The sequence below is a fragment of the Phaenicophaeus curvirostris genome, chromosome 14 (genome assembly GCF_032191515.1).
Source record: "Phaenicophaeus curvirostris isolate KB17595 chromosome 14, BPBGC_Pcur_1.0, whole genome shotgun sequence".
Taxonomy (NCBI): Eukaryota; Metazoa; Chordata; class Aves; order Cuculiformes; family Cuculidae; genus Phaenicophaeus; species Phaenicophaeus curvirostris.
In genome coordinates this window covers 20,845,001-20,872,500 of record NC_091405.1, presented here as the reverse complement: position 1 = coordinate 20,872,500, position 27,500 = coordinate 20,845,001, and the positions used below count along the sequence as shown (strand labels likewise).

Here is a 27,500-nt window from a genome sequence, read left to right as displayed (position 1 = left end):
CGCAGGTGTCCACTCACAGAAGTGGCTTGTCCAGCCACCAAGTAAAGGGTGTTCTGGTTTGGACAAAGACGTGAACAGGAGTGTAGTGGCTGTTCGTACTGGGATCAGATCATAACTCATCCCTCTTCTGGGAATGTTTGTTTGCCTACAGCAATGCTTCCCCAAAAACTTGGACCAAGAAGCATTCACTGTACCTTGTGATGGGAAGCTTTAGGCAAAATGAGACTCGATTGCATACCTGCTGTTGTAAATTATGTGATGGGAAGAGGCTGTATTACTGCTCAGTGGCTTTGTGCTGCGTAGGGAGGGAGTTTTGAATTCCAAGACCGGTGGGAGCTGTGGATCAGCAGTGGACTGGTTGCTCTGGCCTTGTGGGACAAGGATTGGGAAAATGCCAGATGTTTATGTTGAAAGTATCTCCCTTCTGACTTTCAGAAGAGGTGGGAATGCCTTGTGGCGTGGTTGCTGTGAAGTCTCTTGGAAGTTCGCTAGCCTTGCTTTGTGGAAACGGTGCACTCCTCGCTTCCTTAGTGGGTCAGCCCAGCAGTTTGCAATAAATTAGATATTTCTGTTACATTTTTTCACTTGTTTGAGAAGTTGCCCTGTGACAGGGTGTCCAAACACATGGTTAACAAAACATGCTCTTTTTGTGTGACACATAAAACTGTGGGATAATTTTTGAGGGGCAGTAAATATGCTTTGTGCATTTTGATTCCCAGCTAGGATGGCATTTTTTTTTTTTTTTATGGAAACCACTATGTGCAGAACAATGAAGGAATCTGTGAGTTAGACTAGTCTAATTTGAAATAAATACAAAAGTATACCAGGGAATCTGAAGGTAGCCGAGCTGTTTATTCCAACCATTGATTGAAAACTGATCTCCAGTTGGGCACGTGGTCGTACTGATGGCTCCCTGTGATAAGCAGGCTAATGTGGATCATCTTTTCAAAATTAGTATAAAACAGGAAAAGAGAACACATTTTGCACACAGATTAACTCTGATTTGGCATTTGCATTTATTTAAAAAAGAAGTCTATGAGCAAGGCACTTTTAGCTTTGAACTTTTTTTCAAAAAGCCTTGTTTGTTAAAGCAGTCGCGCTTCTGGGAAGCTGCATGTGCTGGTGGGGGCTGAACCGAAGCATAACTTTAAAATAAGACAAAAATGTAAAATGTTGGCTCCAAAAGAGGATTCATACCCAATGCAAAGACACAGGGGAATTTAGATTTCTGGACCTTTGTGTGCAGTGATTCCCAATACAGAATCTTCAGGCACCTGGGTACCTTGTGCAGGTGACTGTCCTTGCTGGTCTGGCTAGGTTCACATGTGCCCTGGACTAGTGCCTCTTCCTGCTCACGTCCAGAAGTTCCAGGTTTTGTGTAGCAGATCTTGGGGCTGAACGCAGGACTCGGGAGCTCAGCCAGGTGCCTAATAGATATTGCAAGGCTCTAACATGAGTGCTTTATTGGATATAGGTGGAAGTGCTTTGTTTAATCAGGACCGCGGCACTCTAGGAAATTCTGGAGTGGTCATATATGTAATTCATTTTGTTTCTGTTCAGCACTTGCGAGGCCTGTATATTAGCCAATTGTGAAATATTTGGAAAACACATCACTGAAAGTAACATTTCACATTTGTATTTTCCCATAAGTATATTTAACTGTTAATGAAAGCCATGGGACTGAAAGCTGTTGAGACAGAAATCTTATTCAGGAGGCTGGAGCTGTAGTGCTCTCTGACTCATTTGATCCTCCTGGGTCTCCTTTGGGATTCAACCATTTTTAAAAGGAATTACAGATAGCAGTAGAAGAATAGCTTTGTTGCTGGCTATTCATTCCATGGTGTTTCAACATAGGGCACAGATTAATGTAATTTGTTGTGTTGATTTTTGTTTTCTGGACATCTATTCAATACACCCAAACCCCTTCAGTGTAAGACTGAGGAGCCATCAGTGGGTAGCAATGAGAAAACATCGGGCTGGGTATTCACTGGTGACTTGGAGGTAAAACTCTTAGTGCATTGGATCTCCAGTGCCCTGAGCGATCCAGTTGTCTGTGTTGGATAACCCCAATGTGCCTTGTGTCAGATATTACTGATGTCACTATTGACATCGTGTCAGAAAATGTCATCCTACATGTCTGTCACTGAAGGATGGTGTCAGAGTCCACGTTTGACAAAAAACACTTAGGGAGAGATAGTGAAAGGACTGCGCCTCTTCGTCTTTCCCCTCAAAGGGGACTTGGGGAAATTGTGTCTGCTCAGATTTCCTTATACAGCTCACATCTAGTGGTGTGTATTTCTAGCCACTAAGATTATGGATTTAAACTTCCAAAAAAATATTGATAAACAGGAGAAGGTATTCAGAACAAGTTTAAGATGACCCGAGTTAGCATGCACAGCTGCGGCTGGCGGAGAGCAGCTCCCTGTGCTCTTCCATGGCACTAGATGGCTTCCAAAAGCAATCACACAGGAGATTCTGGGCTGTGAGAAGTACAGTGGAGAAAAAAACAGATTTAGTTGGTCTCATTGCGCATGTCTGCATGTTATTTTAAAATATTAAAGCTTTTTAAGGTGTTTAAGGTTTGAAACCCATGATCATTCATTGTTTTTCTGAGGAATTGTTATTCCTCTCATTCTAAATTGATGTTTACTTCCATTATACTTCCCAGCGTGGCTTGATGTGGCCAGATCCCTCCTGGGTAGCCTTAGCGTTCTCAGTTCTAAGGGTAGAATCTCCCACCCAATTCTGAATTTATATTAATTTTAGAACCATTGATTCCCATAAAAAGAGTTAACAGCTGGACTTTGCATTTGATAAAACACTTAGCGTGGTAAAATTTGTCTAATACACAAATACAGTCTGTTCCCATCCTTTAGTTTAAAGTTCTCTGTCTCATATTTAGCAGTTTACTAACGAGCGTACCTGTAGAACAGCAGTGCTTTAATGGTATTTACTAACATAAATATTTGCTTTTTAGAAGCAATGTTACACAGAATTCCTGAACTGCAGTCTAAGCAACTGCTGGAATGTTTGAGGTAAGAAACCTGACCTTTGGGGGGATCAACATCAGCAAAACAGAGTTTCCACTGTTTGTGACTTGTGTCCATAGCGAGGAGGCTTGGAAGGGCAGGAGGGTGACCAACGCGCACTGCATGACAGCCGAACCCCGATGGAAAGTTCTTGTTGTCATAATTACATGGATAACAGAAAATATTATGCATGAATTTCAGCATATCCTTGTACACTCAAAATGGACAGTTTGGCGAGGTCTTTCTGCAACAGATAAGGGAAAATAAATAGAAAGAGACCTTCATTTATACTGAGTGTTAGGAGTTGCAAAACCTGTGTGGAAAAGAAGAATCTTGAGTCAGCTTTGTCTTAAATGCTGATGAGGTTATGTTAAGTACAGCTTGAAATCAGAACAATACATGTCTTCTTTGACGCATTATCTTTTTCACTTGAGTTCTGCTCCTTTTCCCTGTATTTAGTTGCCAACTAATAAGTGTTTGCATTCAACACACATCATAAAGTATTGGATCTGTGTATTCATGTGGCTGCAGTTGGTGCTGAAGTGATGGCCCTGATATTTAATCAGACTGGGATTGGGCAATGGGTGCCGGGCAGCAACAGACATGTGGGAGAGGGAAGTTTCACCAGTTGTTCCTCACCTGCAGGGCTTCCCCAGGCTGTAGACAAATACATGGAAGCCTTCTAGAATAGAGAACCTCCCACAGGTTTGTTCTTGGAAGCTCAGGGATTTGCATGCTATATTCAGGTGAGTGTTGATCTGAGCCTAGGGAGAGGCAGGAATGGTCAGATGGGGGAAATTCTTTCCAAGGTGGGCTTGCAGTTGAACTGTGGAATGTGGAGGTGCCTTGCATTTATGGTGCCACTTCTCTTATTTTAATTGTTTTTATTTTGAGGATTTCTTTGCAAGGAGTCCTTTTTTTTTTTTTCTTCTTCCTTAGCAAAGTAATCCTACTTAGCTTATTTATTTTTCAGCTTTAAAACATCAGCATTTTATAGATCTGAATTTCACAATGTGAGGATGATTGCTACGTACAATTTGCAAAATTGTGATTAACCAGCCCCTGTTTCGAGTCAGTTCTCCCTAATTCACAAAAGGCTTCCAAGAATAGTCTGCACAAAATTCAGTGTGCAAATTGTAGGGCAGATTTTTAGAGGGCAGTTTAAAGAATGAAGTCCTAAGGGTTTTATCTATATTTATATCTCTTGTTAAACCAAACTCTTATGTAAATGTTACAATCTGTAAATAACAAGCTGAGCAGCTTTCTTAAAGGAAGGATTGCATCCACTTTTTTTGAGATTTGGCAAAATTATTAACTTACACAATAGACTAATATACAAATATATTTGGAAGCAACTAATGCTAGCCTGTGTCTTCATCTGCGCTTTATGGATATTTAAAGGCTTAAAAATACATAGACCTTTCATTTCCCAGTAAAAATTGTCTCAAATTGAAAAACACTGCCCTTAGTGATGGCTCAAAAAAAATGGAGCTAGCTTTTGTATATTTTTACTTTTTATAGCCATTAATGTTGTAGTAAATCTTGTATTATTGTATACAGTCTAGATTATTCTTCATTCTTTTGCCTTTGGACAGGAAAGAAATTACTGGCTTCCATCAGTGTTATTGGCAATCCCCATATTCTGACATCTGTTCCTTTCTAAACATTTTACCAACCTTGATGAAATGTAGTTTAGTGTTAGAAGCTGACGTGAAGAAAAAATTGGATGATAAAAAAATAACATTGATTAAACACCAGAAGTAATTTACCAATGACTATCAATATTTTGATGGCCACTGCAGTTTATTTCAGAAAAGCCAGGCATCTTATAGAAATTTTAATCATATTTAATCTTTGAATTAAGCTAAACAAATGAATTCTCATTTTTTTAAACAGAAGGATGAGAAAGTGGTTTTGCTCAATCCTAATGAAACTCTTTGAGCTGTATTCCATTTGGGGCATGTTTTATAGACGCTGTGCAATGCACACCTCCCAGAAATAAAAATCTCAATTAGTATTTTCTAATACACATGGAGGTGTAATTTGTGGTTCCCTGCGTGGAGCGGTGCCACCAGCTCTGCCCATGCCTGGACCAGGGGAGTCCTGCAGTCAATGGAAGGGGCCAAGCAGCGGAGTTTGTGGGGCTCTGGGAAACCACCACCTGTACGTGCAGGGCTTCTTTATTAACTGTGCTTCGTTAAAGTACGGCAAAGTAATGAAAGACAAGCGTTGATGGTTTTCTCTTGGGTACCACGTGCAGAGCAATTATGGTGCCTTTCTCCATCCTGTGAGGTGGTGAGCTGCAAGAGGACCCTTGCAGGAGGTTCTTGAGGACAGGGGCAAAAGGAGGGGTGAATGCTTTGTTTCCAAGGATTGGAACAAGCTAATTACATTGTGGAAGAGTGGGGTATGAATAATATCCTCTTGGGAAGGGAAGTATGGGGGAAATAAATTGAAAAGGGCTACTATAGAGTGTGTGTTCTGATGTTGTGGAAGGTAGACATAGAAGAGGCTGGGAAGGTGTGATTAGATTTTTTTTCAGAAGCACTTAGTCGCAGTCTGTTGAAATTCAGGGATTTACTATGGACTGGTAGTGTTTGAGAGCAGAGTTTGGGTGATGCTAAACTATGAGACCTCTCTCCTAGGGGTGGATTCTCCCTGAAGGCTTTTCAGCGAGGCCATCGTACTTCAGAAGGGGGAGGAGGGCGGCTTTCTCCAGCACAGTGTACGTATATGAACCGTTGAGGACAGAATGAAATTGCAGCGCTTGATGAAGTCACTTTAGTCACAGCAAGATTTTTCAAAGGTGGAATTACTCCTCTACCAACAGGACTCAAAGCTAGTTTTTCCTAGATTCCCTTGCCTTTGAGAGTAACTTGAACCGTTGAGGGTTCAAGGTAGTTGCTAGGCTATTTGAAGTGGAGGGGATTGGAGAGATTTGTTTTCTCCATTTTGCAGGAAATTTTAATTTGAAGGACAATTTTCCTAACAGACCTCCTTTAGAAACTCAGCCTTTAATGTGAGAACAGCTTTCCTTTCCTTTCCTAAAAGTTGTGTGGCAGCAGAAACTGAGTGGCCCAGGTTAAAGCAGTGTGTAAACTCCGACAGGTTTTGGATTCTAGTACTCTCAGCTAGTTGTAAAAGGAAAAAAAATCACATATTTTGACTGGAGATCTCTCAGCATGTTCTTAAAGTTCATTCAGAGATGAATGAATGAATTCTCACAGTTCTTTGCTGAGTATATTTAATAGATAAAGTACATGTGATAGGCAAAATGTCCTGTTTGGGAAGGACATTGTTTTTCCTGAAGCAAATTTTTCTTTTTCCTCCTGAAAATATGTTGGATTTAACAGTGCTGACGTGTCCCAGCGGGGCTGCACTCTGGTGGTCAGGGGGCTGCGGGAAGTGGGATGACCCAAGTCTGGGTGCACACCATCCTGAGTCTGAGCAACTCAGTTAAAATATAAAAGTGAGAATAAAATAATCTCCGAATTAGACAAAGGAACAGGGCTTGGTTCTCCTCTATTGTAGGGTGTTCCTGTAACTACCAGGAGTCAGAGATCTTGGCTCTATCTTCTTCCAGCAAACTAAAGTCAGCATCCTAAAAGTGTTGTTTTAACACAGCTGTGTTTTATACAAACCTTTGGAATAATAATACCAACAATGATGATGATAATCTGCTTCCCCCCCCCCCCCAAAAAAAAAACAAACTAGAAATTAAAGAGGATAGGAAGAAAATTGTCATTCTGTGGTTGTATTTGGTATCTCTTGTTCTAGGATGGGGAATTGAGAGGAGGATTCAGTTGTTTGCCGCAGTGTGGCACAGCCACATCGGTGCTGGGGCGCAGGGGGCTGACCAGCCAGCCAGTCTTGTAGTTGGTAGGCGTCTGCCTGCCCTTGTCTGACCCACAATGCCCGACAGCTTCTTGTACCATCGCACAGGCTCCCTTTAACATATGGTTTCAAAGCTGTTGATGCTTACCTGCTTAGCTATCTGTACAAACTACTAGTAGGAACTACGTAAATACCTACCAGATGCGCGCAGTCACCCTGGGATTAATGCGTTCTGGACTCGGCCCCGTCAGCGTCGCACCCCTCTGCGCTCACATTGGGTTTTTGCCTTCCTCACGTGCCGCACACCTGGGATATGCTGGCGGTGTCCTCACTTCAGCGAGAGAGCCCCCAGGTTCAAAGCTATCCTCGCATCTTAGTTCTCTTATGCACGAACCTTTTGAGGTTTTCTCTTAGTGTTCAAAAGGTGCGAGCGTGGCGTTACATCTTTAAAACCTATTCTGACCTGATTTTGAGTACAATGAATATCAAAGGAGAAAGAACTAGGTAAATAGATGCAGGGAGACATCGTAAGGAAAACAAAACAGCTCCTGAACTTGCCAGTATTGCTTCGTGCCTGTTCTTGCGCACCTCTAAGCTAGCAAGAACCCACCACCTCACCCAGCTGGGTGTGCAGATTGAAGGTTCCCCAAGTGTGTGGGCTTTCAGAGTGTGGCACTGGGACAGGGACACCTGTGCTGAGCAACTTTGCATTGATTTAATTTTTTCATGGTATTCACAGTCCTCCTTTTGAGAAGTCTGCATAGGGGGATAAAAAGGACTGTCAACTGGAGTTTCAGCTATAAGACTTTATCTCCCAAGGTTGGATGGAGCTGTTAGAACACCATGGGGATTTAGGTGCACTTAACACTTGTAGGATTGAATCTTAAAACGGAGGAGAGAGAGTTCCTGTTCTGGACCCAGCTTTGGCTAAGGCTTTTGGCTCTTGCTGTTCAGTCCTGGTTTGTTTGCTTGTTTGGGTTTTGTTTTTGTTTTTAGATGTGCAGCCAATGTTTCACTAGCCAGTTACAGCAACAGAAAAACACGAATAGTCTGTGAATGTATATCTTAAGGCGCATCACTGATTTCAAATTATTAATATTCAATAATTCATGGATGTTTAATGAAATGACATATCAAATCAGAAGAAGAACAACTGAGAAATTTCTGTAGCTTAATTCTCCTCACTGCAGAATGTAGTTGCTATTGCTGCTGTTGTTATTGGGAGTCATAGATTAAGCTTAGTGTTATGTGTGATGTTAAATTTCAGGGATTAAAAAAAAAGATGCTTTTCACTGCCAAGAATTTACTGTAACATTCTGAGCTATTGAATCTGAGAACTATAAAGATGGACATCATTGGTGAAATCTCGGCATCCTTTTTTGGTCAGTTCGTCAGCAGTGTAAATGGATCCCAGGGTTGCTCCAAGGGCTTGCTAAGCTTTTCTGCTTTAACCATGCTCAAATTTAAGGCTCTCTTTCACCTAAGTAGCTACCGATTTATGTCCCTAATTTCTATTAATTCTGAGTCTCTTTCATACATTGTTATAACTTGAAATGGAAAATATTGGTTACAGTCCAAGAGAAAAATTTATAGCCTGTCACTGTAGCTTCGTGCTGTTTCAATACAATAATACAAATGCATTCCCTCTTCGTGATAAGTGTATTTTTCCTTTTACTTTCTCATGCGACGTTCAGACCCTTTCCAGACTGACTTTGTCTCTGTGGTCCCAGAGATTATAAATGCTCAGTGAGCCTTTAAAGGTACTTTTTACCCGTTAAAGCAATGGGCAGAGACTCTCTTGTTCTCTGTCACAGTCAGGCTGGGACTGCGGGAGGCAATTTTGATCTCATGTAGCTGAAAGCTGGGACTTGTTGTATTTCCCTGTTAGGTCACCTTATAACCTCATGAGTGTTCTCCTACATTTTCTATTGGAAATACGGCATTGGCTAATGTTGGAGAAGTTAAAACAAGATTTTCAGGCCTAGCGGAGCTCCTGTTGATGTGTTCAGAGAGGAGGTGGAGGAACTGCTGCCTCTTTTGGAAGCGAGAAGGAGACCCGCTGGACAAGATTTTCTTTCCAGCAATCAAGGGAGGATGGGAGTCTCACAGCAGTAATGTGGACTCCTCTAATTACCACTTCCAAGTTATTAGCATCTGGAGCCCTTTTTCCCTTTTCTATCTAGCAATTACAGAGTGGGATAGATTAACGTGTTGCAGAAGCTGTACAGTGGACCAAGTTTCTCACCGTTGGCATTTGTTTCTTTGCTGAAATCCGTACTTTCGGCTTGTTACCTGGTGCTGAATCCCAGGCTGTTCTCTTCAGAGAATAATGTGTTTTCAAGTACCGCACAAATTATTTATTTACTTCTCTGCTCCCTGCCCCCATGAAAGAAAACAGCACATCTTAAAAAGCCAAAGAAAACTAGGCAGACACATGTTTTGCACATGAAGAATCACGTCTATAGTAAAATGGGATCCATATGTGTGTTTTGGATGTGAGCATCGATGTTCACTTTAGCTTTGCCCACATGCCAATGTGTGTGCGCCGCTGCCGAAAGCTCAGAATTTCCTTGCTAAATCACACATCAAATTTGAACTTGGGGTTGGGTTAGAGTCATAAGTTCATATTTTTCTGTTGTTTCTTTCCCCATGTATAGGGTCCTTTGTTTACAACCCAAATCCTCTCAAGATTAAACTTTAAAAAGACTCTGTGATTTAGTGGACTTAGGATCAGATTCTAACCTCCAGTGTGAAGTGAGCCTGACTGCAGCACTCAATAGCAGCAGAGGATTGTTTGCAGTTGTGAAACAGTGACCGCCTAACACTATTCAGAAAAAAGATGCTGGTACTAATTTTGCGTGGATGAAATATTCAGATGAATATTAAAAATTGAGTAACAATAGACGGTGACATAGTGTTGTAGTTGCTGAGGGTAAAAGAGAAATTACTACCGTTCCATTGCAGCTTTGCATTCCCTCTCCCCTAATTTCTTAGGAAAAATCTGCATATAAAGAAATATGCTAACTTGAAGCTATCTGCTGCATGTGTCCTGCAGAAGGATTGGGACAGATGGAAAATTGTCCTGCGTGAATCTGTTTGCAGTTTTAAAATTTATAAAGATAATTGTCTTTTCTGTTCGTCTTCCAAGTTTGGGGCTTGTTTATGCCTATACATTAATTTTATTCCTTCCTTTCACTTCCCTCCCAAATAAGAACAATCTTGTTAGGTTAAGATCAGATCCTTGCTGTTGCTCAGGTGCTTTGTACTCCTTTGCTAGTGGAAAGCATCTGTGACTGCACTGGCCTCCAGAGGGTTTGAAATGCCATCTCTAAGGCTGTCCTAGGTAAGTGATGGCAGTAGTATCTGTACGATGTCTCCTCCCTCTTGCTGAGATACACTTGGAGCAGGGGGGACAACCTGTGACCGTCAGATTAGTTCTGTCGAATGCGGGTAAAAAGGAGGGTTTGGCTGGAAATGGTTCCTGGAGCTTGTTCTGCTGCAGCTGTTAGCTGGGTAATCTGAAGATTATTTTGGAGACTGGTGTATTCTGCCCTCACGTCTTGGTTATTTTCACGTTCAGGTTTTAAATAATGAAAGATCCTTCCTGTGTTTGCACAGAATTTAGTGTGGGGGAACTAATGTTGTGTGGTAGAAATAAAGGAAATTTGAAAGCAATGCATCAAGGAAAAGGGAGGGGAGGTAGGGGGTGGGGTGCAGGGGCAAGAGGTGCCTTTGTGGCATTTATTTTCTTGATTCTTTCTTTCTTGTCATCACAGTCTTGCTCCTGAAAGATCTAGCAAGCTGCTTTCTACTAGAACTTCATTATACAGTGACTTTTGAACCTTCCTACTGGGTCTAGGTAATCAATTATTTTGTAAAGAAACTGGGGTGGTTTTTTTCCAAAGCTATGTTTTATTTTCATTTGTAATTATCTCCATATAAGTCTTCAGTTTGAGTCTTCAATTGGATGCACATGCACACTGACTTGAATGTAAAAGACCTGTGACAGCCATCTCCTGGTGTTTCCATGCCGTAATCGTTATCTGGATCAGGCCCCGAGTCCTTAGGAGATCAGAGATCCTCCAGAAAGCTGGTTTGAGTTTACCTATGGGACTCAGAACGCAGCTCAGGGTTTTATGTCATCGATAAATCTTTTTTTTAAAGGGACGAAAGTGGCTTTAACTTGTTATTATCTTATCTTTGTGTTAGAGAGCAGTTTCTTGAAATGGTAGACCTGTAAAAGCAATGCCATCAGCAGGAAGTCTGGTCCATGGGAGCGTTTTTGTGAGTTCTTGAATCTTCCCCTGAATGTTCTCATTAGGTTTCATGGTTTAACCATTGTATTTCTCGGATTCTTAAGTGGAGTATGAGTTTCACTCTCTGTTGTGTAACAAATCCGTATAGGGATAAGATGAGTTTGATTTTTCAGAGAGGAAATGGTTAAACTTATTTTACCAAGGTGCTGTTGTCTGCAATAAGTAAATGTATAAAATACAGAAATAGCTGCACTTCTTATCTTGTGTCCAGAATGTTATCTCTGAAAGTGTTATTTAAGAAACACAGGCAGATTTTTTCATCTTTAAGTTGATCTTTTAAAATGTTGTCATGTCTCTGTAAGAAATCTACGCATCTTAAAGCCCCAAGGTAATAATGTCGCCCGTAATGGTAGATCCCAGGATGGTTCCTGGGACTGTGCAGCACCTCAGGACTGTGACTGGAGAGGGCTTGATCCAGGTGACCTTTCACGTGGCCAAAATAAGTGATATTAGGGCTGCTGAACGGCCAGACCTTGAGGGAGCTCAGGTAGGCAGGCAGTGAGTTCTGAGGGTGTTGTACTTTCAGCTTGCATGTAAGTTCATATAAGAAAAACGGGTGCTTGCGTGAATGCAGTTATGAAACTGAGGTTTCATCATAGAATGCCCTGAGTTGGAAAGGACCCACAAGGATCATTGAGTCCAACTCCTGTCCCCTGCACAGGACACCCCAACACACCGCATGTGTTCGCTCCTCAAATCCTGTGTTCAGTTCTGGGCCCCTCCCCACAAGAAGGATGTTGAGGCTCTGGAGAGAGTCCAGAGAAGAGCAACAAAGCTGGTGAAGGGGCTGGAGAACAGGCCTGATGAGGAGCGGCTGAGAGAGCTGGGGGTGTTTAGCCTGGAGAAGAGGAGGCTGAGGGGAGACCTCATTGCTCTCTACAACTCCCTGAGAGGAGGTTGTGGAGAGAAGGGAGCTGGGCTCTTCTGCCAAGTGACAGGGGACAGGACAAGAGGGAATGGCCTCAAGCTCCACCAGGGGAGATTTAGGCTGGACATTAGGAAAAAATTTTTCACCAAAATGGTCATTGGGCACTGGAACAGGCTGCCCAGGGAGGGGGTTAATTCACCTTCCCTGGAGGGGTTTAAGGCACGGGTGGATGAGGTGCTAAGGGGAATGGTTGGACTTGATGATCCGGTGGGTCTCTTCCTACCTGGTTATTCTATGATTCTATTCTATGATTCTATGTGTCTGAGGGTGTTGGCCAAACACTTCTGGAATATTGTCCAGCTCTGCGCCGTGACTGCTTCCCTGGGAGCTGTTCAGGGCTCCGCCACCCTCTGGGGGAAGAACCTTTTCCTCATGTCCAGCCAAACCCTCCCCTGGCATCCTCCTGCCAGTCCCTTGGGTCCCATCTTCACACAGGTGGTAGCTGCCATGTTGTGAACCAATGGGACCTCTCCTCCGGTTCAGAGTCCCGTTGTTTCTGCCGTGCTGCCATGCCGTTCTGGAGGCGACCCGGAGCACGGCTCACGGTCGGAGGACTCCATCGGCAAATCAGTGGCTAATAAAGACCGGCAGCAAGAGCAGCCGCCGTGCTGGCCTTCCACACAGCAGGGTACCACAGATGTTTCAGATAACAAAGTGAGCTTTGCTGACAGGACATGTGTGTAATATATAAAATAATGGGAGCCGAAAGAGGAGGGGGGGAAAGGCCACTCCAATCCACCCATGTAAAAATGTTTTTTATTTACAAGTGAGCAGCTGAATACAAATGTTCTCTGCTTGCATAGAAGTAGGAATTAGCAGGCTGATGTGGATGAGAGATGTTGCCTGGTTTCTAGTAAAATAGACTGTGCATTGGAATAATTTTCTTGTCCCTTGGGTGGGTCCAGATCTTCAGCTGGGGTAAATCCATGCATTTTTATTCCCTCCTTTGAAGATCTGGCCATGCTGTGGCTGGGGGGATCATGAACATGGTTTCCTGTGCGATGCTGTGGAAGGCCAAACAGCTTTTGTTCAGTACCAGCTCTACCAAACAATTGTTACACTGAGAAGTTTTGCATGGTAGACCTGGAGAAACAAGAATATGCAGTAGTGACCCACAACTACCAGGAAAAAAGCTGTGAGCTGTTCTCAAGTAAGATAATTAGCTGGGAACTGGAGGAATTACGGCAGAAATCCCTGTTTTTGTGATACAATAGGCTTACCCTCTACTGTTCAAATGTCCCAAAGTAATTAGATCAACCTCATAGTCGAGGAATCCTTGGGTGAAGGAGACTTTCACAGTCCTTTCCTGCCCTGGTCCCAAGGGCATGAACAAGGAGCATGAATGGGGCACCCTAGAAATTTGCAGGCCACCCAGTGCCGCTGGTATCTGGTGAACGTGTCAGGGTCCCACGTGACTGCGTGTGTGGCCAGCTGGATGAGCGTTTGCACATGGGACTGGAGGAAAACCCAGAGCACAGGTTGTCCCCTATGTGCATTCTGCATGCCTGTGCTGCACCGCCCGCACTTGTAAGCCACAAACAAGAACCAACCACGGGCATGCAACTTGTTAGCTTGCTTTGGAAGAGTAATAGACGATGGGATTCAGTGTGATGGAACAGGAAACTCCTATCGGAGGCTAATAAATGTTCCCTTGTAAAATGGGGAGATGCTTATGTGAGTTCAGATATGAAGTGAAAGTAAGACAGCCCCCAGAGGAATTACTGAGGTAATAAATGCACTTACTAAGGCAGAGTGTGCCAGAGTGAGACAGAAATGGGCTAAGACCAGAAGAAAATTGGAACCTCAAGTGCAAGCTGAAGCTCAGTGGTGAGATGAAATTCCACTCTTTCCTCTGAGAAAAGAGTATCTGCTGGTGGCTGACTTGATTATCTGGGATTGGCATGGCCGTTGAAGAGAACAACAGTGTATGGTTTCTGCCATCTGTCTTGTTTTAAGAAGCAGGAGATGCACGTAGAATATGGTCACCAGCTGAGGGAAGGTTTGGCTCTCTAGATGCACACATTTTTATGTACAGATTGTGTTGTTGCTGCTGCAGCATCGGAATGGGTCAGGGTGTGTTTGGGTGTCAGATTACTGTGGCATGAGTCTCAATGTCACAAGGTGGCAAAGAGTCTTTGGGACTGGCTGTGGGATGTGTGGTTTGCTCTGCACGATGCTGCTCTGCATGTACTTGTGTGTTCAGAATAGTCATCTGAATTGTGAGAGGTGAGGGCAGGCATTTGTTCACAGCAAAATCAACTTGAAATCAGAGATGAATGATCTATAGTAGACGTTTCTGAAGCTGAAATATAACTACAGGCTAGGTAGATCGCTCCAAGAACTTATGTCTGTAAACGTATTGTGGTCTCTTTATCAAGGTTTATATTTTCCCTGGTTCGCTAAAGGCAGGTGTAGAAGAGCAGGAGTTCTGTGCTGTGTTCTTTAGCTGAAGAAAGTAAAATACATCCCGATTTTCTTAAAAGAAATTTAAGTATTTTCCCCTCTGAGCAGCGTCTGGTAATTGAGCTCCACCTTGAATGTGCCAAGGTCAGCATTCGAGGCACAGAATATGCTCATCAAGCTGCCCAACAAGATACCTTTATTCTGCCAAATTGGAAAACTTGTGTGCAACTCAAAAGATCAGAATAGAGTCCTTACTGAGCAAGGTTAGGAGGGATAGAAACAATCGGCTTATATTGAGTATTTTTACTTCATAGGAATGTGGTTCTGATTGCTGAAAATGTATCCTTTGCATGAAGTACAAGCATAATCCTATGCCTACTTTGCCCTTTGAGTAAAAGTATGCTTAATAGCAATTTCAGAGGCAAAAAAAATCTATTTAAAGCCTGTTGAGCAGAATATCCACTTATGGAGGGAACTATAAGTGAATAATGTTAATGGAGTTCTGTTTGGTAAAACGCATAGGACAACTAATAGAATCAAGCTCCTGTAACAGCGGGTGATTGAATTACATTTAAGAGAGTACCTAATTTATGACCTTTAAAAATAGTTTGAGAGATGTCTGCTTGATAGGTTTGGTAAATTCTAGACCTCCGTCACGCAAAGTTTTTAGGAATCTCATCTCTCACTTGATATTATGGTCAAAGGGTGTTCTGTGCTCTGTACGTCAGTTGCTCCGTTAAAATATTGAAGTAGGCTAATTACTGAAAGAAAATTGCTGTCTGGAGAAAATTCTTGTACCTGTTTGCTAGGGTGGGAGAAGTTCTTAACCTGGAGTAAATTCTGAACACCACCAATGAATAATGACCAGACCCAGGATCTCCTCAGAAAGAGGAATTAAGCCCTATAATTACCAATTATTGAGTGGTTTTACTCAAAATGTAGTTTTTTTATAAATTAGAAGTCTGTGCCTAACTTTCAGTAGTCACTGCCATATTGTGTACAGGAACATGGAGTTTTATACTCCCATTTTTTTTCCCCTCCCATTTAATTTTATGGAGTCAGTTTTATTGCTGTGAAACTTTTGTTTCTGCGTTATCTTACGCAAAGGAAACTCCTGACTTTACTGCACATTTTATTAAAATTGTTTGTGGTTTTGTTGGTTTTAAAGAGGTCGCTCCTGCAGATGTTTGATGCTGATTTTGTGTTGTGGAAAGGAAGGAGAATTTGAGAGCCCTTCCATGTAGCACTGGCTTTTATAAAGAGGTTCTCTGTAGGAATACCCTTCTAAAACTCCTGTTAAGTTTTACATGGTTCCTTAAAACATCTTACGGTTTTGTTAGCCTTTGTGCCCAAGGGTTATGCCTGCTGCGATGTCATTCATTGCTCATCTTAAAAGACCAGAGAACAAAGGTCGAATAAGCTGCTAATCTTCTGGATCAGCCAGCCAGTGTTATTCAGGGGTACATGGGAATTCAGGGCTCCGATCCTTCCAGGCAAGAGGTGCAGGAGAGGGGCTGCCAGAAGCACTGTCTCCCTTGCTGCGTGCCGGTTGCCGGAGCGCTGGTGCGCCGTGCTGTTTGCAATGTGGCTTTTGCCTGCCGGCTGCGGTGGAGCTCTCCATGGAGCGTCGCATTTCCAGAGCTACAAATGGGACGGGGTAGTTCAGGGATACAATTGTTTGATTTATTAGTTTTTAAGATCGACTTAGCAAGGAAGACCCTGGCACGTTTTGGGCCTTGCAGTGTGCTGTGTCTCTGCCCGAGTCTTTATTGCGATAACCTCAAATTCGTTCGGCTGCAGGGTCAGCGGCCGCAGGGCTGGACTACATCTGCACGGCCGAGGAGCAGGTGGGACAAGAGCAGTGACGCTTCGGGGATCAGTCATACTTAGGGTTCTGTGCTTCATAATGTTGAGTTAAAACACATCCTGGTTTAGGGTTAGGGTCGGTCAGCCCTTGTCTTAACCACCACTTGGAAGTGCCCCACTTGACTCCCAGAACAATTTGCTCTGACCGTTAGTTAAGGGCTGTTTCTGCTGTGTCTGTGGGGTTCGTGGCTCCATGTGGCGGTTGCTTAAGGCTGCTCGAAGAGTGAGCAAGAAGTACAGGTTTTCAGTCACACAAAGGTGTGGGACACAGTCTCTAAATTTAAAGAAGAAACTAAGTGCATGGAAGGTTGCCCAGAGCAGTGGTGGCTGCCCCGTCCCTGGAGGGGTTCAAGACCAGCTTGGATGGGGCTGAGAGCAACCTGATCCAGTGGGAGGTGTCTCTGCCTGTGGCAGGGGGTGGAGCCAGACGGACTTTTAAAGTCCCTTCCAACCCAAATCATTCCATGGTTCTATGGTTCTCTGTATTTATTTTACACCAGATATGCCAGGAATCAGAGATTAGGTCTTGCTTCTTTTTGCCACCCTTGTTGGTTCGTTATCATACCTTTTCCAAAATCAAATGGGTTTTGGAGGTCCTTTATTTATTTATTTTAAGGTTTTATTGCTGCTTTTCTGCAAATGGAATTACTGCCCTGTCCTGCGCTTCAGTGCTTGCAGCAGGGAGAGATTCTGGCTTTGCCCCAAACTGCTTATAGCCTGGATATTTTTCCAGTGACCATCTCTGGAGCAGTGAGGAACATTGTCATGAGGATCAGAGAGAATGTCAGGCTAAATCTCCAAAAATTATTTATAGTCCTCAGATAATTGTCCTGTGAAAGTTTCCAGTGCTTCCAGTTTCTTCCTACCCGCCCCTATTTTCAGCTATCGGTTATAGAATCTCGACTTAATATTGTTAATTGCATAGTAAACAGAACAATATTGTTTGCCCCAAGACAGATTCCCATTTCTCATTACAGAATGCTCATAGGCCACAAATCATTGATACCATCTCCACCAGTTACAATAAAGTTTATCTTCAATCTGATAAAACGCATGTACTGAATAATAACTGTTGCTCTTATTGGAGTGGTTTGAAAACATGCTTTTTAGAAAGCTGGGTAGTTCATTGAAGGTACAATTCTGCATTTGCCCTAGCAAAGAGAGGTGAGAGCCGTCAGCATAAATGGTCAGATTTCCAAATGTGACTCTGGGGGCAGCACGTGCAGCTGCACTTGACAATGGGTGAACCTCTTACCATTGCCCTGGTCAACTCAACCAGTCAGGCTCGCTTCTCCTGCATTCATCTGTTTGTGCTTGAACCGCTTGTTCAGTGTGTTATGTATCTGTATCTTTTGGTTATTCAAAGAGAGTTAAAGTGCCTTCTGATGCTGTAAGAAGGTTTCTCTATGCAGTTTAAATGCAGAGATCCCCAGTGGTCTGGAGGTTCCTGCCTCAGTCCCCAGGATGAGCAGTTGCCTTTGCACATAAAGTCCTGGCTGGAAACTGAACACTTCTCTTCCACCACTACTTATGCACGCTCATAGATAAAAAAGAAATAACTTAATATGACACAAACCACCAAAATCCATAAAGGGAATACAGGGGGAGAAGTGTGGATATTGTAATGCTCTTCACCTAGTTTGCACAATGTGGAAATCTTCCAGTCACACATTTCCAGTCTTCTCTGGTGAACTTAGGTACTCTTTGGGGGTTTAATCTTTTAGCCCTAAATAGTTTTATGTCATATATACTAAGTTGGAAACATTTCCATCATTGTCTAACTGTCATTAAGAACAATGGTTGGCCCTAATGTTAGCTGTCACGGCTGAATTTTGCATTTTGCTACCTGTTTCCATTGAGATCAGGCTCAGCAAGTTCAGCTCTAAATACAAACTTTTTTAAAGCCTAGCTCTGCTCTTGTCTAAGGGCAGCGCCTCTTTGGTGAGAAGTCAAAAATTCTGGAGCTGGTTTTAAAGTTCAGAGACTTTCAAAGCCAATTGAAAATACTGTGCGGGTCCATCAGGTTTTGGATCGGGGTGTGGAAAGCTGTGATTGAATCAGGTTCCGGTTTAATTCTGTGGGGAAGGAAAGATTCAGCAGGATCCTTTCAGAGTTGAACCCCAAACTCATTAAAATATTACAATAAAGTAATTAATGCACATGGCCACTAGACACTCTTAAAATGTAAATTTCACAGCTGTAAGAAATTAGATTTGTTTAAAAATAACAGAAGGCTCAAGTACAAATTATGGCGTAAAAGCCTATAAAATTTCAAACTTGGTTTTAAGGCACAGCCTTTTTTTTTTTCTTTTTTTTTTTTTTTTTAACTGGATCATTTACTTTAGCACTAGCGCTCAAACTGAATTCCTGCTCCGTTGTTTGCCTCTGATGCTGCAGCTGGGCACCAGTGTGGAACCAATTCATCGGGAAATTTTCTTATCAGAAAGCGGGGCTTTGAGAAGAAGGCAAAACTTGCAATGAGTCTGTGTCCCACCTGAATCCCATCGTGCATTTAGGAGGTGCCAGGCTCGTTAGTGGACACCGTAACGTGGGATTCATCGAGTCCTGCTGGGGGACGGGTAGCTCCCAGCTGGCACCCGCGCTACCGGGCTGGGGCTGCTGCTTGTTCACCCTGCGTGCGTTCTGGCTGACGTAGGTATAACATGACCAATGTCAGTAGTTTCTAGAAGTCAGCACCCCTAAATCTATCTGTGCTGCAGGGACTAAGGAAATCAAAGCCATTCCAAAGTTCAGGAGCGATGGACGCAACTGGGTTTCACAAGGGGTGCAGTGTATGTCCTTTCAGCGCAGAGGCTTTACGCCAGGTTCTCTGGCCATTCCTCACCCGTTGGTGTTTACAAACATGGCCCTGGCTATAATGCAAGAAAAGGCTTCGACTCACAAAAGTCCAGCAGTGTATTCCAGTCATTTACACCCAAAACAAGGCTGAAGTACGGGGCTCCACAATGGCTTCTTGGCACACCAGCTTCAGCTGAGCACTGACACGGCCGAAGGAAGGCATTCCAACTGAATATGTTCCAGATGAATCCTGTTGGAGATCCATTTCTAAATTTATACTACGTGCCTAACTATTAAAAAGTTCAAATTATGACCTCTCTAATGTTATTTTAATGCTTGTTTTTAAAAACGTAATTATAAATCAAATTACATTTGAGATCTGAAGCTGACAGTAGTGAGCTGGAACACTCTAAGAGCTGCTTTAAAAATAACCCCTCTCAAACTTTATTAGTGATTTCAGACAGAAATTTCAGACAGAAAAGTGCAAGTGGCTTAGCCAGATTCATCCACGCTCTGAGATGGGGCAGCTTGCAAAGTGTCCTTTGTTTTCTATTTCCACAGAAGTAACGTGGGATCTTTTCCTCTTCACCTGGGAACTGCAGTGCCAAAGTTTGAGTTTCTTTGCTCTTAATTAGAAGGCATGAGCTCATTTAAATGGTATTCCTCCCTTTCTTTTCTTATTCTTTACCATAACTAATTTCTCTAAAGATTAAGATTTCTAAACACTGAGCAGCAACCACAAAAAACCCCCACCAAGCTGAGAAAAGCAGGCTGCGATATGGCAAGCACAACATTTTTGTGCAACTCAAGCAATGCCAGGAAGGAAGCGCGCTTGGTGACAGCAGCTGTGCTGGTCAGTGGTGTCTGCCCCCCCGGGGGACGGTGTCGTGTACACCCTTGAAAAACAGGGCTGGAAAAGTGACCAGAAGGACATAGCTAAGAGCATGCAAGCGTTCAGTAGGGGCAAAATGTTCTGTTAAAGTCATGTCTGTAATGGTTATGGGAACTTTATGCTTCTGTTTCTTACGGTGAATGTAAATGCCTGCATTAAGTACTCCTGTAACTTGCCTGAACCCAAACTACTCCACAAAGACAATGTATTAGAAACTAAAGAATTCAATTTTCCGTTTATGTAGGTGGAATTTAAGGTGGGGGGAAGAATCACTGGATAAGTAGATCTGAACAAACAATTCATAGTGTGACTCCTCGGGTGTGTTTTGGAGTTGTTCTTTCCTTGTGAATGTGCAAAGTATTTATTCAGTGGTTATTTCCAGGATTCTTCAGTGAATAACATGTTTAAAAAATGATTATTTGCAGAGTTTTTTGCTTAGATTATTTATAAATTTATAGTCATAGCTGGTTACCTAAATCATGTCATTTCTTCTGTTCCCTGATTGCATGAGTTACATATTTACTTGATCCAATACACAATGTAAATTGTGAGCGTTGTGGCTGAACATACGTTTCAGAATTTTTGTTTTGTTGCTCAGTTACATAAATCTGCCAGTTAGAGGAGGGAGGGGACATGCCACATGATCTACTTACGCAGCTAATACTTTAAAATTTTGAGATTATATATCCAGAAGTATACATTTTGACCACGGCGTGTAGATTATATAAAATGAGTGGTCTCATTGCTATTCCGTGATTAATGGTTGAAGCAGTTACATCTACAGAATGAATGCCACATTCAAACTTCAACTTGAAATTTGAAGTCAATGAATATTTAAGCATTCATTCTAGATGTTGACTGTGAAGACGTGCTAATATTGGTACAGCACATATGCTCCACATTTTGCAGACAGACAAAACCAGTTGTTACGTGTTCCTAATTCAGTTAACTCTGAATTTTACTTTGAGTTACAATGTTTTATACCACTCGCTCAGCTCTCGTTTTTACCCTCTGTTGCAGATGGAGAAACTGAAGCGAAGAAGTTAAAGAATCCCTCCTGGGCCACAGAGTGTGTTGGTGTCTGTTCCCCCTCCCTGGACATGTGCACAGACTACTAGACTTCACTGCTCTGGCTGCAGCAGGTAAGGCAGATGTCACGTAGTGTGAGCAATTCTTGAATTGACTTAAATATTTCTCAGAAAGGGGACTCCCAAATATCTGAATACAAGATCTCTGCTGCGGACAAATCCCTGAAAATCATGCAAAGCAGACTGTTCCCTGTTGCAGTGGAAGAAAAATCATGGGTCAGTGGTGTGTCAACTAATAGCTAAAACATATTTGTGCATTAAACAAACACCTTTTTTCCTGACAGTCCTTAAACAGCTACTCTGGTGGGCTGAAGGCCTTTTATTTTCACTGTCAAATAACATCGTTTGAGAAACGGACACCAAATACCTGTGACTTAAGGTGCTTTGTTTTTGTCGGAAGGGCTACGGTAATAGAGGAGACTATAGATGTGGCAAAGCTTGCTTAGATGTTGTTCAGAGTTGTGCAGGCTGTGTTTATACTGCAGTTGCTGCAACTCTTGCACAGTCACTTAGAAAGCTTCCCCGTGTGGTACCACTGTAGCACAGTCCCCAGTTTCTTAGAAAGCTTTTTGGCACTGGCACTAGCCAGTTCAAAGCATTTGGGAGTTGTGGCTGCTCCAGGGAGTACAGTGTAGACATACACAGAAGTTTTGCTCCATAATATTAAAAATAAAAACTTTCTGATGGTGGTGAAGATTTGCATGGGTAATGATTGTCAGATTTTGTAAGTGGAGAACTCTAGAAAGGAGGTCCTAGGCTCAAGTGGATGGGGCACTGGTCTGATTCTGTGGCAAGGATACTGCATCACTTAGTGAGGCTTAGATCCTGTCCCCATTCTCATGACGTGAGCTGCCTTTTTTTGTAAGGGTAACAGGATTTACCCATGAATCTGTCTGGATTCATTTAGGAAGTGTCATCAAAGCTGTGTGCTGTATCTCTGTGGTGCAGGAGTCACGCCAGGGGGTAGAGTCCAAATCCCTCCGTGTGCTGACAGACTGCTTCCTTTCCTTTCCCCACATATTGAAGATGGAGAATTTGTAGACCAATAGAGACTAATAAGATTGTTGCCTTTGAAGAGCTTCTTTTCTGCCACTTTTTCTTGTCAGGCATAAACTTCTGCACGAGGTGGTAGGTAGGTGGGTAGTAGGAGATATTAGCTCAAACATGGTCTGGCCGTCTGTGCCTTGGTTGGAAATGCGTTCTCACCAGAGCCTCTCTTGGAAGAAACTCGTGAATGGCAACCAGGGTCCTAACATCTACTCTGGTGAGGAGGCAGATTTGTTTTCCAGGACTGTAGCCCTTGAGCAGCGGCTGACAAGGCCCCAGAAACAAGGTTGGACTCAATCAGGTCTGGTGGTAGCTGCCCAATAAGTGTGTAGATGAGGGAAAGAATAATGACCTCTGATATTCCTGTTATTTCTGGATAGTTCCCAGATGAGTTAATAAAGTTGCAGCCTGGTTGCACTGTATTTCTCAAGTGTTATCTTTCTTCCTATGTGTTCAGGAAAATATAGCCCAGACACTGCTGCCGCTTTGTAGTCACACAGTTCAGCCACATTCACGTGAAAAGACTGACTGAAATGAATGAGGTTTCTTTGGAAGCATCTTTCAGCATAGTGCATAACCGCTTAGAAGAATGGTCTTGAGGCAGCAGTGGGGTTATTCAAATGCTTGTAGTGAAGTGTGTGCTGAAGTACTTCACTGTATGGAAGGTTCTTCAGCTTTTCCTGCATGATGTAAACTGATTTCATAGACTCATAACTGTATCGTCACCTTTAGGAGGACAGAGTCTAGCTATACACTTAAGTAGTTCAGTAGGTTCTTAATTTACTTTGCTTCAGTTCTTAACAGTGCAATTCTGCATATAAGAAATTTGTTTTGCCCTTTTGTGGCTTTCTCTTCTCCCAGTGCTCTGTGGAACGAACGTCCGGAATTTCAGAATTATTATTCTCTTGTATTGCAGGAAGGATTCATGCGATTTGGGTCTGTGTGCGTGTGCTCTCCCTCCTCTGGCATGCAATCCAGAGTCTATATTTAACTCTGTACATGCAGAGTGCGAAGAATCACAGATAGCAGCTGTTGGGGGTGACCACGTAGGTATACAGGGACAAAAGAACTTAAGATAATTGCATAAATGACATCTGCAAAATGCTAATCTCCCTGCAAAGGGTCCCCCCTGCAACAGGCGACATGCGCGTTTGTGTGCGCTGTTTCTCCTGCTGCATGCACTTAATTCTGTTTGAACCGTATCAAGGAGACTTGAGGAAAAAAAAATCAACCATTAAAGACTTGCTCTTTGTTTTTTCAATCTGTGACCCCAGCAATCTCTTTAGCGAGCCATGGTTCAGTAAACTGGCACACAGCAGTAGTTCTACAGTGGAAAAATCATAAACCAGATGGAAGCTTTACATTTTTGTTTAGTTTTTAAGAGCAGTTTTTATAACATCGCTTAAAATCATTCTGATGCATCATACTGTTTACACTTAAAGCTTTGTAGCTAAGATGTTTACACTATAGAGAATGTTTTAAGATATTTTATAGTTATGATATTTAGATAATTGGCAAGAAAAAAGATAGTTTGTTGAGATTACAGTGATGTTGGTAACCGTGGAGTAACTTATGAGTCTCAATAAATATGTCCAGTTCGGTGGAAAGTACAAACTCAGTTAAAACAAAACAACACAAGAGGGAATATCTTTTTAGTGAAATCATTTCCTTTTCTTAATCAAAAGATGACAGCCACAGCCTTAGAACTCCCATCTGTAATGCACCACTCCACGTAGCCGCATACATGCCTTTGCTTTTTATGATTGATACGGTTATATCAAATCATCAATTAATATTCTGCAGTTCACGCAAATTGTGTACAAAAGTTAATAATGGTCACTTTCCTTGAAAAAATTTAAATAGTCTAATGTGAGTCCCACTCGTTCTCTCTCGATACTCCATTTTCAAGATAAGACAACATTTTGACGTTTTCATGTAGAAGAATGTCTTAGAGCATAGTTTTGGAACATTTAAAAAAAAAAGTCTCCAAAAATGCATTAATCAAAAACAATAACTCCTTTTAACTTTTGTAACTGCTCAGAAGTGAAGTATGAAATAGTCTGTGTGTGGGCCACAAATGTTGGGAATGCAAACATTTCACAATAAACATGTTTAAATGAAAGTACTTGGCTAGATACTCTGGAAGATAGTACATGTTGGGTTAATTAATGCATACTCCATAAAAATAAACCTCACTTTCAAGATCTGACCAATAAAAATCATTAGTATATTTGGATCAGATGTGCTGATGGATGATTTTTATGTATATGTTAAAGTTTTGCAAAGTGGATTGTCCTTGAAACAGATTTCAGTTTAAAGTCAGAATGACCCATTACATCTAGTCTTTGTGTTTTCCTATAGCGATATGATGAATTATTTCAGTTTTATCTTCTATACCTGCAATTGATTTACTATTGATGGGTTTGAATTTATCATTTTAAGTGTGCGACTCACAGCTACACAGCTAGAAACTGTTGGCTTTCAGAGAAATTGTTTTCCAGTAGAATTCAGTATCAGATTCCAGGTGCAATCAAATTACTGTACCACATTATTTTTCTTCAAAAAAAAGCCAGATCTTAAATTGAATCATTTTAGTACATTCATAAAAATAATATTTTACATTAAAAATCATATCCTAGTCTTAGGGAAATCATACGTTAAAACAAATACCTGAACTGGCTTTGCATTGTATTGTGCTGTTGAGCCAGTTAGAAGTAGTGAAGCAAACTGTGATTGTCTTTCGTGTCGAATAGTGCCTTTCTCCAGCCAGAGCCTCTTTAATGACGAGGTGGTGGTCAGGCTTTCACGGATGTCAGTATCCAACCTGGCTAATTCACTAAATTTGCGGTTGCTTTGTAGGAAAGCCCCACTCGGCACCCTTCATGTACGAGTCTGTATTTGTATGAGCAGAATTGACCTAGAGACTGTTTTCTAAAAGCAACATGAACATACTCCACTTCTCAGCCCCGTATCTGAAATATATCCAAGTAAGATGTTTAATAGGTCAAGCCTCAAACCCAAGCATAATATAAACAGGACAAAATTTAATTCTCAGTTGAAACAGAAGCGAAACCCTTCCCCTATGGTGATCGACAAAAATTTTTTATTAGCATTACCCACAGCAGTAGACGTAAAAGCATCTGTGCAGAAGAATCTTCATATCTCTGCAGTCATATTGACTCCATTAAAGATCAGAGACCTGATAGTGTAACTTTATTGTATCTTTTCTGTAGCATTCACAGAGTCACTACTCTTGCACATGAGAAGAATTGTCTTTTTTCTCAAAAGCCTTCAGAGAGTACTATCCCAATCCTGCACTGTACAAAGGTTTAGGTGTCCTGCATTTCAACTCATCCACCAGTTACCTAGTTTCTTGTGAGCATTCCAGAGGGTTTGGAGGTGAGGGTGACAATCCTGTGTTCAGGCTGGGTAGGTTTCTGCGAAGAGGAGGTTGCACTGAAGGTATCGGCAGAAGTCAAAGTCAAGACTTGTGAAGCTAATGGAAAGAGTGAAAATGGCTGGCTGGGGAGCAGAGAAGGAAGGCATCTGGGAATGAGCTAGCAGACAAAGACAGGAGATCTTGAACGTGAACTGCTGAAGAGGGAAAAACCGGTCAGAAATTGGTGATCGACGAGGTTCTGGTATTGATGGGAAACGCTGTCTGCACAGCTGTATCCGTGACTAACTTAAAACTGGGAGGACATTCTTTAGATGATTACATCTGTCAAACTCATCTTTAAAGAAAGAATAAATAATTTACCAAAATGGAGAAAAAAAAAGAAAGGATTTGAGCTGTTTTAATAAGCTATTAGAAAACAATTTTGAAGCCAATGACTTAGGAGTCAGTGACTTCTCACGCCTTGAAATTCCGTTCTAGGCAGGGAGCCGCTGGTAGTGGAGGCAGATAGCTGGCAGGAGGCTGCTGCTTGTACTATAAATACCTTGCAAGATAACATCTAGGTAGACTATGTGCTTCTAATTCATGTTTAATTAATAGGGTATAGAGGAATAAGACATCTTCCAGTCAGATGACAGAAGCTGAAGACCCATTGCACAGATTGTTCTTTGGGCTCCTTGGTTTTATACATTTTTTTAGTGTAGAGATGCCTGTGCTGGAGCCATCGCTCCTGCTGCAGTTGACCTGGCTACCTGGGACAGAATTCAAATACATTAACTTGGGTACTCCTGACCAATGGGATACCCTGGCAGTCAGTGCGTGATGCTTATCCTGCTGAGATCCCCAGCGCTCTGTAGCGTTGCTGCGAGTGCCTGAGCTAGCTACTCAATTCAAAGTGATGGGGTGCTCTTGGTGGTGAGTCTAGAGTTAGAAGCGATCGTGAAGTCTCAGTTGGTACAGATTAGCCCCAGGATTTAGGACTAGCAAAGTGACTTAAGCACTAAATCCCTGCCTTTCCCCTCTAGCCTTGTTCCAGGCTTAGCTGATTACAGGACCAAACTTAGAGATTTCCAGCTAATGAAGATGATACACAAGGAGGTGGTTTGCGTAGCTTGATTTCTATTGATTGAAATGAATGGTAAGTGTTTTATTTACAAAGAAGAATCTTCATTCGAGCTACTAGCATTGCTATTATAAACTAAGAGTACAAAGTTTTTCAGCCCTAGAGAATGAGGTTATTAGCAGTAACCGCACAACCAAGGAGTTTCTAGGCCGAAAGGAACACTTAGGTTCCTGGAGAGCAGCGCTCGTTCCTGCTGCTCCTGTGTAATTGATGTAGCTTTTGAACTGGATTCTGACAGTCCAACACACTAAAGAATAACATCTAAAATCTTGTTTTTCCTAAGATTTGCTAGTTGTAAAAAGCACAGTGACCATTGGAGGGCGTTCTCCCAGTCCTGTGGTGGAGCAGAAGAGGTGAGATTCTCAGAAGAAATGAGGTAGCTCTGCCTTGCCTAGTGTTCTGAAAAGAGTTATTGCAAACATGTGCCAGAGCTGCCGGCCTTCACGTTTGGGCTGAGAGGCTGGTGACGGGGATCTCTGGGTGGGACAGTCCTGGGATGCTCTGCCGGGCTGTGCCAGGGCAGGTGCCAGGGGCTGCCAGGCGCACAGCATCCTCCTCCTCGTCCGCCGTGTGCGCGGCGTGATGGGCTTCCTCCCACCAGTACCTCGAAGACGGACGTTGAGCGGGTTTGAAATCTGTTAAAACAGGCCAGGTGCTTTGTGTGAATCTTGTGGTGCGTGGATTAGCATGGAAGCAGCAGGGCAGGACCTACACCCATGGCTGAGCTAAGCAGGCAGGACCCCTCGTGCACCATCGCTGAGCTCCTGAGGGAAGGGCA

At 42.5% G+C, this 27,500-nt stretch overlaps 1 protein-coding gene across 3 annotated transcripts in view; it reads left to right on the top strand.

Annotated features, from left to right (window-relative positions):
• Positions 1–27,500, top strand: part of ZNF536 (zinc finger protein 536) — a 273,010-nt gene that overhangs the window by 24,477 nt on the left and 221,033 nt on the right. For 2 of the 3 annotated variants that reach the window (XM_069868170.1, XM_069868169.1), the window contains one exon: positions 21,088–21,209. The gene's annotated coding sequence lies outside the window, so the exon portion shown is untranslated. Of the gene's footprint in view, positions 1–21,087; positions 21,210–26,624; positions 26,738–27,500 lie in introns of all 3 variants that reach the window. The other variant, XM_069868172.1, reaches the window with a different exon arrangement.